The sequence below is a fragment of the Magnolia sinica genome, chromosome 5 (assembly GCF_029962835.1).
Source record: "Magnolia sinica isolate HGM2019 chromosome 5, MsV1, whole genome shotgun sequence".
Lineage (NCBI taxonomy): Eukaryota > Viridiplantae > Streptophyta > Magnoliopsida > Magnoliales > Magnoliaceae > Magnolia > Magnolia sinica.
The window spans coordinates 74,868,376-74,885,263 of NC_080577.1; the positions used below are offsets into that span (position 1 = coordinate 74,868,376).

Below are 16,888 nucleotides of genomic sequence, written 5' to 3' on the forward strand. Positions count from 1 at the left end.
CTAAAAATATCCAAAACTTGCATAATTCAATGTACATTCCAAAATAACAGAAGCAAATACCACTCCCCTGCATTTCAATAAAATCCACATATCAGAAGATCCAACATTCCAAGGCTACTACAGAAATTTGTTTCACTAAGCATTTAGCAATCCAATCATCTTCCTTATAGATGTTTATGAAGTTCTAACCTTGTGATCAACATAAAATTTCAATGAGTTCACATGTCATCATATATGTATTTTTCATGACAAAACTTCCTACTCTTTGCTTTTTGTCATGCTAAACACTTGAACACTCCTCGACACACGAAAATTTATGTTACTTTTTGTCATGCCAAACATCAGTTATGATGCCATATATATAGCAAAGTGATGTTAAAGTAGTTTTTTCATTATATTGGAGATCTAAAGAAATCTGCAAAAGGTGGGCCCTATGGTTAGGGTAACATCCACTTAGCTAGCTTTCAGGCATTCTCATTAGAACTAGTTCTAAGAGAAACAAGTATATTGATAAAGAAAATGAGAGTAAAAAAGAAAGGACACACAAGAATAAAATTTCATTAATATAGAGTGGGCCACAACCCAAAGATTACACTTACCCAATGGCACAAACCATTAGATTTTGCTATACATCTAACAAGCTCTTCTTTTCAACCGTCCATTTGATCGCCATCAATATGGATGTCTTAAAATACACCTCGAATGGCTAACAAGTGGACCACCTACCTACAAATCTTTCCAGCCTCCCAACAAACCAGCTGTAACTTAAATGTACAAACCACGCCAACTTTCCAACCCCTCACCGAGTGGCTATCTTCTCCCCAGATCAGGGGAGTAAAATGATGCTTTTTGGAGTTGCAATCTCAAGGAAGGAATGGTGAGAATCTAGTCTCTGGTCTCGAGCCAAAGCGTTCGATGAAATGAAAGAAGAAAAAGTAGGTGAATTTCTTTCTAAAGAATATAGAGCAAAATAATATATTAAAATTTCTCTTTCAAGAGAGATAAAAACGCCTCACCCGTTCTAAAAGTCAAAGTCAAGAAAATCATAAATTTGTTCCTTTCTTAGCAAGGAAATGATGCCTTTGACGCTTGCAGAGCGCTTCTTTTACACAAGGAAAATCTACAGCAAGAGAGGATTTGATAAGCTTCCAGCAAAAAGGGGCAGATAAATGCAAAATATAAATAAATAAATAACATATTATTATTATTTCTATTATTTTCCTTCTCTTTTACCTTGAATGGTGGAAACACAGTGATCTAACCAGAATACTTCAAAATGACCTGAAAAGCATCAAGAAAATGAAAAGGGAAAAAAAATCAAGTTATTTACATGGAAATGGGATTCTGTCAAAGAAACATAAATCCTAAAAATGGAAATGTTGAAATAAGAAGAGTAGAACATCCTTTCCCAGTTCAGAACACTTTGAGCCATCATTAGGGATGGAGGTTTACACTTTTGTAATAGGCCATTTGAGAACTTAATGAAGAAATACGACATCTCTCATAAAGTGAACACTCCTTACCACCCATAAACATGCGGGTAAGCTGAGATTTCCAACAGGGAAATTAAAAAAATTTTGAAAAAAATGGTTAACCCTGACTGTAAGGATTGGTTAATCCGCTTGACCGATGCTATATGGGCTTACAGTATAGCTTTTAAGACCCCCATTAGAATGTCTCCCTTTAAACTTGTCTATCGGAAAGCTTTCCACTTGCCTATGGAGTTGGAACATCGAGCCTACTAGGCTATCAGAAATTTAAATTTTAACTTGGCCAATGCTAGCTTGCTATGCAATCTTCAATTGAACGAACTTGAGGAAATCTGGAATGATGCATATGAGAAATAGAGAATTTACAAGGACAGGATGAAGGTGTTTCATGACCAGAACATCCTTCGAAAATCATTTATAACAGGTCAAAAAGTCATTTTATATAATTCTCGGTTACATCTTTTTCTGGGTAAGCTTCAATCTCGCTGGACCGGTCCCTTCATTGTTACTATTGTTTATCCTCATAGGGCCATTGAGATAAAGAACCCATCAAATGGCAATGTTTTTAAAATGAATGGACATCGTCTCAAGCCATTTATTGAGAAGTTTAATTCAGAGGACATGTCCATATACCTCTAACTGATCCTATGTACCAGGATCGACCTCTTAGTCTGATGGAGGTATGATTAGATTTATTATTTTCATAGGATTTAGGATTAGGATAGTTTGTTTTTCAGTTGTTTTGTCTTTGTGCTAACCCATCTTCAGTTGAAAACTTTAGACAAGCTACACTTCTTCTTCGTTCAGGTACTACCTTCCCATCACTACTACTTTCTTTTCGTTATCTCATATGCATTACATGCTTATATCTTTTATGTTAGGGACAATGTAGATTTTAGGTTGGGGTGTGGATTAGGTAAACTAATCAGTGTTTTCTTAGTCTTTGAGCAAAAATTTTAAAAATTTTCAATTCCTCAAATTAAATACCTATTCGGAAAGTGATAGTTTGTGTATTTAAGAATGCTTCGAGTATGATGATAGGATGGAGATTGAACCTTGAATAGTTGGAGTTTCATCAACCGAGTAAACTATCATATAAGTTCTTACAATTAATCGATTAAGAGGAAGTTTGAATATCATGTTAATCTAAGTCACAAGCCATATTCAATATGCTTTCTATGAATTATATTAGAATTTCTGATTATTAGTATGTGAATCATTGATAAATGTTGATAATTAAGTCTAAAGAATTTTATCTACCTTAAAAAGATGAAAAGAACCAGTTAAAAAATAGGGAGATCGACAAAAAGGTCATGTATAATGGAAAAAACTGAAAAAGAATGAAAAGAATGAATAATTTGAAAAGAACAAAGATGTAAAGTCAGAAAAGAATGAATAAAAAGAGACCGTCGATATAAAATCAAAAACAGGAAAAGGAAGGAAAAGGGGATAAGTTCGTAATTAGCACTTAATTATTCAATTAATCTTAAAGTGATGAGCATGGCTAACATTATGAAATGATAGTATTTTATTTTATTTTTGGAAAGTAAGTTGGAAATTACTGAGCACATTGGAAAAACTTGATAGATGAACTTATGCTCTTAAGTGATTAATGGAGAACCTATTTAATTGATTGCTTACTTGATTCGGCTCTAAATTTTTGAATTTTCACTCTCGCCTATGTGGATTATACTCATTCATACTTGTTTACACAAAAGATTGTTTTACGAAAGAGGTTTAAACATTAAGAATTGAAGATTTTTTCACGCATGTTTTGCTCAGGACTAGCAAAATGCTGGTTGGGGAGTGTGTTGAGTGTCAAATGTTGTATATTTCTCCCTGTTTACCTCTTAATTTTATGGACATGATAATGGTTAATACTACATTTGATACATGTTTGTATTGCAAGGTGAATCTGAGAGCTTGGATTAAAAAGAATGTTAAAAGCATAGATTTGATGTTCAAGAATTACCAAGGCAAAGGATGAATCTTAGGAGACCTAAAATGAAGAATTCACATGCCAAAGATCCAAGGAAACCACGTATAAAGGATGAAGAAAGGACTCGAAAGATTTTAGATTTTACAGTAGAAAACAGACATATTTGGTCCAACTGAAATTGCACAAAATAGTCCAGCAACCAGTGATGAAATTCAAAGCTAATTCAGTTCGACCGAAAGATAATTTGGTCCGACCGAACCAAGTTCGATCCAACCAAAGGAAGGATTCGGTGTGATTGAAAGTGCATAAAAAGCTCCAGCAAAGAATGATGAATTTTGGAATTAATTTGGTTCGACCGAGAATTAATTCTGTCCGACCGAAATTTAAGTTCGATCCGACTGAAATCGACTAACTACTGAAACAAAATCCTGTCATGATTCGAACTCGACTTTAGTCCGACTGAAGCGTAATGTGGCTGTGTAAATTTAAGGTGGTTTCAATGTTGGTTTGCAAAAATCCAAGGCGGTGCGAAAGATAGTGTTTCACAACTATAAATAGGAGTCCCTAGGATGTCCCAAACCATCTTCTAGGGTTTAAAGAGTGGAGCCAAAGGGTGGAGAAGCCCCTCAAGATTTTTTTTCTTCCTCTTTCTTAGTTTATTTTCATATTTTATTTAAGTTTTTTTTGTTTAATCATGTCTATGGTTAACTAAACCTCTTAGTTAGGGCTAAGAGGTGAAGCTTGTAGCGTGTTGGGATATTTATTTTGCTTTGATTCTTGTTTATGTTGAACTTCATTGAATTCTAGTTTGATATTAAAGGAATATTTTCAGTTTTCTATGATTTATTGTGATTCAAATTATAATAGATGTTGTGATAGCTTTGAATAAATTCTTTTCATAATTTGAGGTTGTGAGATTGGTAAATCTTGTTGTGCACCATCGTCTCCATTGTATTGTAGGGTGAATGTTTTTCTAGTAAAAGACCACCAAATACTAGAAGAAATTTGAAAAGAAATCACTTACTAGAAAGTTTGGAAGATGGGTTGGTCGAATGGGGCACCGGCTAGCCGAGGAAGAAGAGAAAGAATGAAAGAAATTTGGAAATTTTCCCCTTTTAGAGTCAAATCCATGCGATCCTCAGCTAGCCTGAGCATGTGCTCGACTAGTCGAAAAATCTCAAAATTTGTGATTTTTTACGTTTAACTTTTTTATTAAAATTTTATTTTCAAGTCATGCATTTCATTATTAAAAATAAACATAAATCCTAGTTAATCATAGACGATAGGCAAGTTATAGGGCATCACCCCTAATGGAAACCAGTCGATTGCCAAATTCAAGAGTTTATACTTGTGATCACTACGAGGAGGCTCGTCACCTCAGCGTAGGCCGACAGATCGAACACGGTGTCCCATACCACCATGCCTGTCTTACGAGTCTGGGTTGCTCACTAGTCACTAAGGGGAGGCTCGTCACCCCAACATAGCCTCATAGCTCGACCACAATGTCTCATACCACCATGCCCAGCTCATGAGTTTTAGTGGATCATGGTACCATGGTTGAAATGGGCTTTTACATTGGTAAGTGGTACCTTAGATTCAAGCAGTGATGTCCATACATGGTAAACACACAATAGGTCAATCAGCTTGTTTGGCAAGTTCAATTGGTACGAGCACACGTAGACTTAATCGACATGGACACATAAGCACCCCTTGTGTCCTAACCACTGTCGACAATCGTCGTGCGACTCGGATTCGTCGAGTTACCCAATGTGGCGAGGCTAATTCAGCCACCCAGATAGGAATTGTTACTGATTGCATGGGCTAGGTTGTGCCCCAATCTTACTCGGATGTAATAGGTAAACACATGTGATAATCATATCAGCATTTAACAAACAATCCAAGTGAAGATTCTCCTTTGAGGATTTCATCAAACACATTGAACATGTTAACAAACACCTGCATTTTATCTATAAATCGCATAGTAGCGAATATGGTTACATGAAAGAAATTATGCATATGAACAAGGTAATTAGGAATCCTATCTTAATACTATTTATAAATACAAATCATTAACATTTACTCATTCAGAAAATTTATTAAACACTTTGTAAGTGCTATAGTTTATAGCCCTTTTTGTTGTCAAATTTGTGGTGCCAAAGACACTGCTATGCAGGCTATAGTTTATAGCCCTTTTTATTGTCAAATTTGTGGTGCCAAAGACACTGTTATGAAGCTTGCATCTGTGAAGAACAATGCTTTAGAAAGATCAACTTTGTTTGACAAGCACTGTTCACAAGTCAAGAATCTCAAGAAGCTTTCAAGTTTAACCTCAAGATCTCACGAAGCTTTCACGTTTGAGCTCCATCAAGACTTCAAGCCTTGCTACTTTCAAAGGTCTCTTGTCTCTAAGTTTCAATGTCCTTACTTCACTATTGAGGTATGACTGACCTTAGTTTGACCTTTAGAGCAGGTCATTCTGGACACATAATGCATATGTTTTATATATGTGAGTTTAGGTTGTTCAAAGACTAGTCCTGGACCTTGTTCGACTAGTCCTAGCGCTGCTTCGACTTGTCTAAGCATTTCCTAGATCAGTCATAAGGTTGTTGCAAAATTAAGATATTTTCTGTTTGGCTTTGACTAGTCTTAGGGATTGTTCGACTAGTCGTATGAACAGTGTCGACTGTTTCTTTGACCAGTCGTAGTCCTACGACTCAATGTACAACGTTGAAATTCGGCTAGCTTCGACTAGTCATGTGCAACCTACGACCAGTCGAAGGAGACCTACGACCAGTCGTGAAATCGCCAGATCTTATCGCTCCTGAATTTTCAAATATCTGTTGGCTCTATGACTAGTCGTAGAGGTCTTTAAACCAGTCGAAGACGTGATTGGCTCACCTATAAATAGAGCACGAATCTCAGAATAAAATAAGAATTTCAAGCTAATTTAATTCAGCCTTCTGAGAGATAACTCTGTGCTCCATTTTAAGCTAAGTGTGCATATGTAATATTCTCTTTCTTTAGCTTTCCTTATTTGATTTTGTTCCTGTATTCCAATCTTATTTGAAAAGTGGAATTGCTGTATTCCGTCTTCTTGGAATCAAAATCAAATAGAGTTACACCCAATTGGTTTAATTTAAAATCTGTTAGAACTTAGAGTCATTACAAAGAGAGTATTGAACATTGAACTTTGACATTCAAATCTCTACTCTGACTTGGTTCTTCTGGGCTGCTACAACGAAGGAGAAAGTCAGGTATTTTAGGTTTGTGTAATTTACTTTCATTTGGTTTTCTTTTGGGATTTGCTAGAAAAATCTCATTGTATTGGTTATCTAAGGAGAGCCAGGAAAACTCAGAAGAGGGTTTTTTAATTGTGTAAGCCCACAGAGGAAAACATAATTGTGAAGGTTTTTGGGTGAACCTGAAAAACCTATCTTTGATAGTGAACGCTGATATCCCCTGTGTGAGGTTATTAGGAGTGGTGTAGTGCTGTGTGGCTATTGTTGAACAGTTGGTGTACACACAGGCGAACCACTATAACTCTGTCTTATGGTTTGAATGCTTACTTAAGTTTTATATATCTTTTCATTCAGATTTGTGGAATGTATGTGTGGATGTGAATGTTGTAAAATTTACATTTCAAGCACAGTGGGAATGTTGTAATAATTTAGTTTTAAATTCCTGCAATTTATTTCAATTCCTTATTATTTATTTATTCCTCTCCGGTTTGAGTTTTTGATAGAAAAGACGTTCTAGAAATAAGGTTGTCTTGTCATAAACCTTTGGTTTTTATGGTGTAAGGTTGTCCTTAGAACTGAATTCGTATTAACCTCTCAATACTTGTTTAGTGAGGTTGCTTTTATTTCAGCATTGTGATTTGATTTAATTTATTTGGCTATCTATCTTACTTTATGTCGTTGTTAAAGTTTTAGGCATCGTCCTATTCACCCTCCCCCACCCCCCCCCCCCCCCCCTCTAGGACTTATAGCTAGGCCATTTCAAGTGGTATCAAAGCCTAATAGCTCGCTCTTATTGTTTTTTATTTGGATTTAATTCTTGAGCTAACGATCTAAGCTATATATAAGTTGTCAAATTTTGATAGCCTATCAGTCACTAGGCCTCCACCCTTTGATGGCTCCAACTATGCCTATTGGAAAGCCAAGATGAGGATCTTCCTCAAATCAATGGATGAGAGTATGTGGTAAGCCACAGTGACTGAATGGAACCCACCTTCCACTGAAGTGACTGGTATTGATGGTTCAAAATCAATGAGAGTAACACCATATTTCTCATGGACCACCCTTTAGAAAAATGAGAGTAGTGTCAATGCAAAAGCACTAAATGCAATCACTTGCGCACTATCACCAGATGAGTTCAAACGAATCATATCCTGTGATACTGCAAAGCAAGCCTGGGATATATTAGAAATAACACACGAGGTTACTACAATTGTAAAAAAATCTAAAGTCCAACTCCTCACAACTAAATTTGAAGAAATTCATATGGAGGAAAAAGAAATGTTTATGGACTTTTACACTAGATTAAATGACATTGTAAACTCAATGTGGGGTCTTGGTGATAAAATCCCAGAAAGTAAAGTGTGTGCAAAGATACTACACTCACTTCCTGAATGGTTCAACTCTAAGGTAACCACAATCTAGGAACTTTATGATACGGACAATATGAGGCTAGAAGAACTAGTTGGTTCTTTGCAAACCTATGAGTTAAACTTTAAAACTCCTAAAAGTAAATCTATCGCTCTTAAATCTTCTAAAGAAAACTCTGATTCTAAAGATGATATGGCTCTTTTAGCGAAAAAGTTTTACAAGATTTTCAAGAGTAAAAAGAGGGTTGATTTTCAAAAATCAAATGATAAGAAAAGATCAAAACCCAAATCTAAAACTTGAAAGTCTTTGAAAGATAGTCAATGTTACAACTGCCAAGAATATGGGCATTTAGCAAACAAGTGTCCTAAAAAGGATAAACCCAAAAAGAAGGGTATGTTGGCTACTTGGGATGAATCATCTGATTCTGAAGCTTCTTCTGAATCAGAAGATTCTGAAACCGAGTCGGGCAGTGAAGTTAAAGCCCTTATGACTTTAGCCAAATTCACTTTTTCAGATCATGATGATTCAACTAGCGAAGAAAATCTAAATAGTGATTATGAAAATGAAGATGATCTTCAAGTTGCTTACAATGCCCTATACAAGGAAAGTTGTAAAATTGCTGTCAAACTTAAACTTCAAAAAGAAAAGTTTTTTAAACTCAAAGAATGTTTTGAATCTCTTATTTTAGAAAAATCCCAAATTTCAGATTGTTTTGAAAAATCAAAATGTGATTTAGAATTCAAAACCTCCCTGATTGAAAATTTGAAATCTGAAAATGAGAGACTTAAAAATGAAGTATCTTCTCTTCTGAGTTTAAAGGATACATGGAGGTATGCCTAAGGAGATCCAAAGTTAGAAAAACTTTTATCTGGATCTAAAAAATGTGGCGACAGATCCGGGTTGGGATATGATAAAAATGTTCCTCCTAAACAAAGTATACTTCTACTAAGTTTGTGAAAGGAGAGTCCTCTAACTCAAAAGGGAAAAATACTAGTCAAGGTTTTTCAAAAAATACAAAAGCTTTTCAAAAACGTAGAGGCAGCTATGTCAACATCAAAAATCAGAATAGAAACCCACTAGCTGAAAAGATAGTGTATTTACTCAAGGAGTTCTTAAAATCTAGCTCAGTAGGTCATTCTTATAATAACAGTCAGAAGAAGACCAACTATACTCCTAAACCCAAAACAGTTTTGAAATGGGTTCCTAAAGTTGCCTGCTTGGTTGCCCACACCACTTTCAAAGCAACAAGCCATTCAAAGTGGTACCTAGATAGTGGATACTCCAGGCATATGACAGGCGACAAGGGCTTATTCACCGATCTTAAAGATATAATTGATGGGTCAGTTACTTTTGGTGATAGACGCAATTGCAAGATTATGGGCCAAGGTACGGTTCAACTCTATAACCTTTCTTTGTTTAAAAATGTTTTGTATGTTGAAGGACTGAAACATAATCTTCTGAGCATATCACAAATTTACGATAATAACCATAGTGTTCGGTTTTCTAATCAAAACTGTGAGATTCTAAACAATAAGGTTTCAGTAATACTAATTGGACGTAGAACATCTGAAATATACTATATTATTAGTGAATACAGCTCATCTAATCAATCGTGTTACATGGTTTATACAGATGAGACTAATTTCTAGCACAAACATCTTGGACATGTACACTATCAAAATCTATATATATTGAGCAAATGAGAACTTATAAGAGGTCTACCCAAACTATAAAAGTTAGATAAAATATGTGGTGAATGCCATATTGGCAAATAAACGAGGAACTCACACAAAAAGGTGAATTCCAATACCACATTAAGACCACTCGAGCTTCTCTATATGGATCTTGTAGGACCTACCATGACGGAAAGTCGAGGTGGTAAAAGATATATCTTGGTAATAGTAGATGACTTTACCAGATATACATGGTTTGTCTTCTTAAGGGACAAATCAGAAACCCTTGAAGAAGTAAAAGATTCGTAGTGATCATGGATCTGAATTTGAGAATGGCGGTTTTGAGAGGTTCTGCGACCAGGGAATATTACATGAATTCTCAGCGCCCAAAACTCCACAACAAAATGGTATAGTTGAAAGGAAAAATAGAGTGCTTCAAGAAATGGCTAATGTCATGTTGAATAGTATGAAGCTCTCTAAGAATCTTTAGGCTGAAGTAGTCAATACAGCTTGTTATATCATTAACCGGGTTTACACTAGTAAAGGTAATAATAAAACGACTTACATATTGTGGTTTGATAAAAAGCCTACTATCAAATACTTTCGAGTTTTTTGCAGCAAGTGCTATATTTTACGAGATCGTGAATATCTGAGAAAGTTTGATATGAAGAGTGATGAAGGGATCTTTTTAAGATACTTTTTAAACAGTAGAGCTTATAGGGTTCTGAACAAAAGGACCAGTGTGATTCAAGAGTCTATCAATGTAGTCATTGATGATCACTTAAACACACCGGTCTCAAGTTTAGATAATGATGAAGTTCTAGTAATTGATAAATTCGATACTTCATCTAATCAGACTGATTCTGAACTAAGGATTGTTAAAGATCATCCAGTCACACAGATTCTTGGAAACCCTCTCACTGGTGTTCGTACTCGTAAACAACTTGAGGATATATGTAATTACGTATGTTTTACATCCCAAATAGAACCATCTAATGTAAAAGAAGCTCTTGCTGATGAAAACTGGATTGTTGCAATGCAAGAAGAACTTAACCAATTCGTGAAAAATGATGTTTGGTATCTCGTACCCAGACCTAAAGATAAACACATCATTGGAACTAAATGGATTTTGAAAAAATAAGTCTGACGAGCTTGGCAATATTATTAGAAACAAGGCTAGACTAGTGGTACAAGGTTACACTCGAATTGAAGGCATTGATTTTGATGAAACCTTCGCACTAGTAGCATGTCTTGAATCAATTAGACTTTTATACCCATTGCATGTTTTAGAAAGTTTAAGATTTACCAAATGGATGTGAAAAGTGCTTTTCTAAATGGTGACCTGCAGAGGAAGTCTATGTTGAACAACCGATGGATTTTGAAGACTCCAAAAATGTTGATCATGTGTATCGCCTTAAAAAGGCACTTTACGGTTTAAAACAAGCTCCTAGGGCATAGTACGAGAAACTAACAAAGTTTCTATTAAGCCATAATTTTCAAATGGGATGTGTTAATAAGACCTTGTTTATCAAAAAACATGATGATCACATTTTAATAGTACAAATTTATGTTGATGATATCATTTATGGATCTACCTGTACTGACTTGACTATTGAGTTTGCAGATTTGATGAAATCTCAGTTTGAAATGAGCATGGTTGGGGAATTGAATTATTTTCTTGGGTTGTAAGTAAATCAAAAACCTAACGGAATGTTTATTTCTCAATCTAAATATGCTATGAATTTGATTAAGAGATTTGGATTTGAGAATGGTAAGAAATTTGATACTCCTATGAGTACAACCTTGAAACTCTCAAAAGATTCTAAAGGTAAAAATGTGGATCCAAAATTATATCGTAGTATGATTGGTAGTTTACTATATTTAACTACAAGTAGACCTGATATCGCTCTAAGTGTTGGTATTTGCGCTAGATATCAATCTGATCCTAAAGAGTCGCACTTGACTGTTGTCAAGCGGATTATGCGATATGTCACAAGTACTATTAATCTCGGTCTCTGGTATCCACATGAGACTAGTGTTCAATTAGCTGGGTACTCAGATGCTGACTGGGCTGGTAATCTTAATGATAGAAAATCAACCAATGGTGGTTGTTTCTATGTTGGAAACTATTTAGTTTCTTGGTTTAGCAAGAAACAAAGTTCTATATCACTTTCAACAGCTGAAGCTGAATATTTCGTAGCTGGTAATGTGTGTACTCAGCTAGTTTAGATGAAACGTATACTAAGTGATTACGGAAGTAAATAGGATTCTATGTTATTATATTGTGATAATTCCAGTGCCATAAATATTTCAAAAAATCCAATTCAGCATTCTCGTACTAAGCACATTGACATTAGATTTCATTATATTCGAGAATTAGTAGAAGAAAAGGTTATATATTTGGAATATATCCCTACCAAGAATCAATGTGCTGACATTTTCAGTAAACTGCTCAACAAAAGCAGGTTTAACAAAATGAAATTTTATCTTGGCATGTGCATTTTAAAGTGATTATTTATGCCTATTTGTATCATAGTGTATATAATTTCTTGATTTGTTTTCAAATTTTTTAATATAATGCTGGAAATCAGTTTTTTTGGCCGGTACTCGACCAGTCGTGAATCTATATGACCAGTCGTGCTACAACCGGTCGTGTACATCCACGACCAGTCATGAATCGCGTGAATCTCTTATAATTTGGGGGAAATGCTTCTTCTTCCTCATTTCTTCTTCACTCTCCAATGGGCCGACGCACGACCAGTCGAACCCATCCTTCAAAATCTTCAAGGTTAGTGCTCCTTTTGTATTTTTCTTGTAGATTTGAGTCTAGATTTCTTCTTCTTTTCTCTTGAAGTTATCTATTTTAAATTTCTTGAAAGATTTAGGGTTTTTCTTGGGTAAAATTTGATTTGAGAAAACCCACTTCTCAATCCTTTGTAACTCTCTATTTCCTTGAAATCCTTGTTGCAAATGGCATCTAAAGGTAGAAAAATAACATCCCGTGGTCCTTCTTCTTCCTCTGGATCAGTCTCTATTACCAAGCGTCATCTTCGGGCTCCCAAGGACGATCTATCCTATGTTCGGGACATCAGATTACGTAATGTTATTGTTGAACATCCTGTTGACATTAATCATATTACTCCATTTAAGATCCTTCCTATGCTCCAAGCTGTAGGTTGGGATAACTTATTACATTGGGGTGGGCCAGCATACCAGTCCATTCACCAGTCCATGTTTGCATGCATATGTGATTTTTCATTGGAAAATTTATTTTTTAAGATAGCCACAAGAGAAGGACCATTTGACGTTGATCGTCATTTGATTTCAACTCTTATAGAAATTCTTGTGAATGATGAGGGCATTCTTATCCATAACTTATCTGAAAAACGTATGCTCACAAAAGATTTATGCAATTTGGATGTTCAATGGACTCATAAAGGGAATGCGCTTCCTTCAAAATATCTGTTACCCAAATACAGAGTTCTTCACAAAATCTTTGTGTCTAACTTGTATCCTCGATCGGGCAATAAATCTGAATTGACTTCCTTCATGGTCTGTGTTCTTCATGCTATTGCTAGCAGTGCTCTTGTTTGTCTACCATCCTTGATTTGTCACTCCATTATTTAGTTTCGACTTCATCCTGGTCACAGTGACATTCCTTTTGGATATTTGATGACTGTGTTGGCTACGCATATGTTAGTCGATATGCCGGTTGGAGAGGCCCCTATCCATCATCTGATATTTAACAATTCTAATATCAATAAGATGAAGCTTGATTTCCTTCCTAGTCAAGGTGTTGGTGGTGGCAATGCTGAAGCTGAACATGAGGAAGAAGCTAGTGATCTTCCTCCTGATGATATCAATATGGATGATATATTTGAAGAACTTGAATCTGATTCTAGAAATGATCCAGATTATGAACCTTCTGAGTTTGATGCATGTCTACGTGCATTGGAAGATAAAATTGAGAAAATGAATGTTAAGATTGATAACATGTCTGTTGCCATGATTTACAATTCAAATATATGCGCAAATATCTTAACCGCTTGAACAAGGGCTTGCATCAACTTGATCCTTCCATCCCCGCTCCTTCATCTGGTTCAAATTAGTTATTTTAAGTTAGCTGGTTTGTTATAACTTTCTTACTCTTGTGTTGGCTTAACTGGTTTTGAGACTGTAGCTATTTTTAACTTAGCTCTGTATATGAATTATGTGGGCTATTTATGCTGGTTAATCATATCTTGTCTTGCTTCCACTCATATATCTCTTTCCTTATTTCTCCTCAACCATCTGTTCTATGCTTCCTTTGTCCTATTTTGACAAAAAGGGGGAGAATGGATATGGATGTGATGTGTATCTAATGAATGATTATGTTATGAGGAGGGAGTAACTTTGTATGTTAAGTAGCATTGTATGTTACTTAGGGAGAGTATGTGCAGAAGTGGACTATATGTTATGTTGAATATTGATTTATAAGTTTGCATGATCATGTATGCTGGTTGATAACAACTGGTACATGACATAACAACTGGTGCATGATTCTTTAATCAGATATTCTGTGTTATGTAACATATCTTGGAAGTGTGTTTTGTCACTAATTTGACAAAGGGGGAGATTGTAAGTGTTATAGTTTATAGCCCTTTTTGTTGTCAAATTTGTGGTGCCAAAGACACTGTTATGCAGGCTATAGTTTATAGCCCTTTTTATTGTCAAATTTGTGGTGCTAAAGACACTGTTATGAAGCTTGCATCTGTGAAGAACAATGCTCTACTCAATATCAACTTTATTTGATAAGCACTGTTCACAAGTCAAGAATCTCAAGAAGCTTTCAAGTTCAACCTCAAGATCTCAAGAAGCTTTCAAGTTTGAGCTCCATCAAGACTTCAAGCCTTGCTACTTTTAAAGGTCTCTTGTCTCTAAGTTTTAATGTCCTTACTTCACTATTGAGGTATGACTGACCTTAGGTTGACCTTTAGAGTAGGTCATTCTGGATACATAATTCATATGTTTTATATATGTGAGTTTAGGCTGTTCTAAGACTAGTCCTGGACCTTGTTCAACTAGTCCTAGCACTACTTCGACCTGTCTAAGCATTTCCTAGATCATTCGTAAGGTTGTTGCAAAATTTGAATATTTTCTATTTGGCTTCGACTAGTCTTAAGGACTATTCGACTAGTCATATGAACAATGTTGACTGTTTCTTCGACTAGTCGTAGTCCTACGACACAATGTACAGCGTTGAAATTTGGCTAGCTTCGACTAGTCTTGTGTAACCTACGACCAGTCGAAGGAGATTTACGACCAGTCATAGACCACCTATGACTAGTCATGAAACCGTTAGAACTTATCGCGCCCGAATTTTCAAATATTTGTTGGTTCTACGACCAGTCGTAGAGGTCTTTAGACCAGTCGAAGACATGATTGGCTCACCTATAAATAGAGCACGAATCTCAAAATAAAATAAGAATTTCAAGCTAATTTAATTCAGCCTTCAGAGAGATAAGTCTGTGCTCCATTTTAAGCTAAGTGTGCATATTTAATATTCTCTTTCTTTAGCTTTCCTTATTTGATTTTGTTCCTCTATTCCAATCTTATTTGAAAAGTGAAATTGCTATATTCCGTCTTCTTGGAATCAAAATCAAATAGAGCTACACCCAATTGGTTTAATTTAAAATCTGTTAGAACTTAGAACCATTACAAAGAGAATATTGGACATTGAACTTTGACATTCAAATCTCTACTCCGACTTGGTTCTTCTGGGCTGCTACAACGAAGGACAAAGTCAGGTATTTCACGTTTGTGTAATTTACTTTCATTTGGTTTTCTTTTGGGATTTGCCAGAAAAATCTCATTATATTGGTTATCTAAGGAGAGCCAGGAAAACTCAGAAGAGGGTTTTTTTAATTGTGTAAGCCCACAAAGAAAAACACAATTGTGAAGGTTTTTTGGGTGAACCTGGAAAACCTATCTTTGATATTGAACGCCGATATCCCCTGTGTGAGGATATTAGGAGTGGAGTAGCGCTGTGTGGCTGTTGTTGAACAGTTGGTGTACACACAGGCGAACCACTATAACTCTTTGTCTTATGGTTTGAATGCTTGCTTAAGTTTTATATCTCTTTTCATTCAGATTTGTGGAATGCATGTGTGGATGTGAATGTTGTAAAATTTACATTTCAAGCACAGTGGGAATGTTGTAATAATTTAGTTTTAAATTCCTGCAATTTATTTCAATTCCTTGCTATTTATTTATTCCTCTCTGATTTGAGTTTTTGATATAAAAGACGTACTAGAAATAAGGTTGTCCTGCCATAAACTTTTGGTTTTTATGGTGTAAGGTTCTCCTTAGAACTAAATTCGTATCAACCTCTCAATACTTGTTTAGTGAGGTTGTTTTTATTTCAGCATTGTGATTTGATTTAGTTTATTTGGCTATCTATCTTACTTTATTCCGCTGTTAAAGTTTTATTTTGGCATCGTCCTATTCACCCCCCCTCGAGGACGTATAGCTAGGCCATTTCACACTAAAGTTATACTTTACCAAATACATAGACTAGGTTAGTTACACCATATGTTTTAGCAAATTCTTATATAAAGAGGTCAACATACATACAATAACGATGAATCCTAGATTAGTAGACATGGCAAACACAAATCATATTTTCATGTTCATTCAAACATTTCAACAAACACATGAGATGCATATTTGTTCAACATAGTTCACACGTGCATATTTTATCGAAATTTGCATATCTAAGACGGTATTGGCAGCAATCAAGTCAAACATAAATCATTAGCTAACATTAAAAGCATTGAAAACCATAACCTAAGCTTTTATAGTCTGCACCTTTTGTCGGAATACTCGATTCAGACTTGGTTCGAACACTACGTTCTCGAAAACGGAACACTGGCCACCTAAACAACATAAACGGTTAGCTAGTTTATCGATTACTCAATCTGGATCTTAATAACAAGATTAGGGTTAGGTTCTCTTACCCAAATTGTAGTCAAAATGATCGTGTAGCGAAGTGGGTGAATCAACACGTGGAGTAGTGGGAGAGAATCACAGCAATGATCTCCCAGCTTTTCTCATCTCTTCTTTTCTCTCTTCTCTCTCTTAGGGTTTGGAGAAAATCGTATGGGAGAGGCGTGGGGTAGTTCAAGGGCTTTATATAGGCCC

The 16,888-nt window shown here is 35.5% G+C and overlaps 1 long non-coding RNA gene across 1 annotated transcript; it reads right to left on the minus strand.

Annotated features, from left to right (window-relative positions):
- Positions 1–526: 526 nt before the first annotated feature.
- LOC131247352 (uncharacterized) lies at positions 527–1,285 on the minus strand. The gene is made up of 2 exons (XR_009171662.1): positions 1,234–1,285; positions 527–1,120 (listed from the first exon to the last, which is right to left on the minus strand). It is a non-coding gene; the product is annotated as an uncharacterized LOC131247352 (long non-coding RNA).
- Positions 1,286–16,888: the final 15,603 nt, after the last annotated feature.